Below are 1,607 nucleotides of genomic sequence, written 5' to 3'. Positions count from 1 at the left end.
TAATTCATAAATATATAATTAACATGATAATTTTATTATTCACATTAACAGCCCATTTTACCTGAAAGCAAAAGCAGCCGCTGGAGGAATAAAAGCTGAGAAGCTCCAGCCTGGGAGCTCCAACCTGAGGCAGGAATACCCAGGTGGCCCCCGGTGTTTGTGCTCCTCAGGCCGGGCTCTGTGCCTGGGAGCTGGAGCTGCTGCTTGCCACTGCCCGGCATCACCCTCAATTTTATTATTCACATTAACAGCCCATTTTACCTGAAAGCAAAAGCAGCCGCTGGAGGAATAAAAGCTGAGAAGCTCCAGCCTGGGAGCTCCAACCTGAGGCAGGAATACCCAGGTGGCCCCCGGTGTTTGTGCTCCTCAGGCCGGGCTCTGTGCCTGGGAGCTGGAGCTGCTGCTTGCCACTGCCCGGCATCACCCTCTGCCTCCCCCGGCACGTGGGCTCCCCGCATATTTTCCACCATGGAAATTCCTTCCTTGCTGCTCTGAGGTGCAGCTAATCCCCTGGAAATGACCATTATCAAGCAAGGGGGTTGCTAGCAGGGTTGTTTTACTCTCCTCTGCAGTTCCTTTGCTGGTTTAAAGCCTTCACTCAAAATATTTCTCTTTGTTGATGTTGAAGGGCATCTCCTCCAGGAGTTGAACTCAGGGTGGATGTTCCTGCCCTGGAAGGAAATTATTCTGGCAGCATGGAATCCAATCCACCTGGATTTAAAAAAATATCAGGGAAAAAAAAAACACAGGACAGTGATTTTGATAGGAGGAAAAGGCAGAGCAGAATTCAAAAAAGTACTTTAAAGCTGGACAATAAATGTATGAGGTGCAAAAGATAGGCCTTGGTGTCAGTGGGGTAATTTATGCTGAAATGCTAATCCAATAGTGGTTAGAAATGCCTGATTTTGGAGGCTTTTCTTTCCTTTTGGATTTTATATTTGGAGCAGGGGCTGGGTGATAGAAACAGGGTGCAGCAGGGACACAGAGCAAATTCCTGAGCAATGTCCCCTCAGAGCTCTGTGGTCACCATGGTGCTGGCTGATTCCCCTGCTTCATATTTTTATTTTTATTCATATATTTACATATACATATACATATATATACATATATATATATACACAGATATATATTTATACACATATATATACATTAATTAATTAATTTATTTATTTAGAAATATCTTTATATGTGATATACAATTTATCTATTCAATATTATATTATTTAAGATATATAAATATAATATCAATCTTAAATCTATAGATATATAAATTATATAACTATATTGAATATTTTAGTATGTATATAGTATCTATGAAATCTATATCCTATAATTTATCTATTAAATATTATATTATTTAAAATATATAAATGTAAAATAAATAAATATAAAATTATATATTAATATATTGTATAAATTATATAACTATAATCAATATTATTTATTATTTATTATTTTATAATTTATATATGTAATATATAATGAATCTATTAAATCTATTATCTAAAAAATAAATATAAAATAATAAATATAAAATTTTATTTATATAAATAGATAATTTATTAAACTATAATGAATATTATTTTTAAAATTGTAATATATATGTA

At 34.8% G+C, this 1,607-nt stretch overlaps 1 protein-coding gene across 1 annotated transcript in view; it reads left to right on the top strand.

Annotated features, from left to right (window-relative positions):
- Window positions 1–1,607, top strand: part of MAP2K6 (mitogen-activated protein kinase kinase 6) — a gene marked incomplete at its 5' end in the record, with an annotated part of 23,588 nt that overhangs the window by 1,979 nt on the left and 20,002 nt on the right. The window lies entirely within an intron of this gene.

The sequence above is a fragment of the Geospiza fortis genome, unplaced genomic scaffold (assembly GCF_000277835.1).
Source record: "Geospiza fortis unplaced genomic scaffold, GeoFor_1.0 scaffold153, whole genome shotgun sequence".
Classification (NCBI taxonomy): domain Eukaryota; kingdom Metazoa; phylum Chordata; class Aves; order Passeriformes; family Thraupidae; genus Geospiza; species Geospiza fortis.
This window is presented reverse-complemented; position numbering and strand designations above follow the sequence as displayed.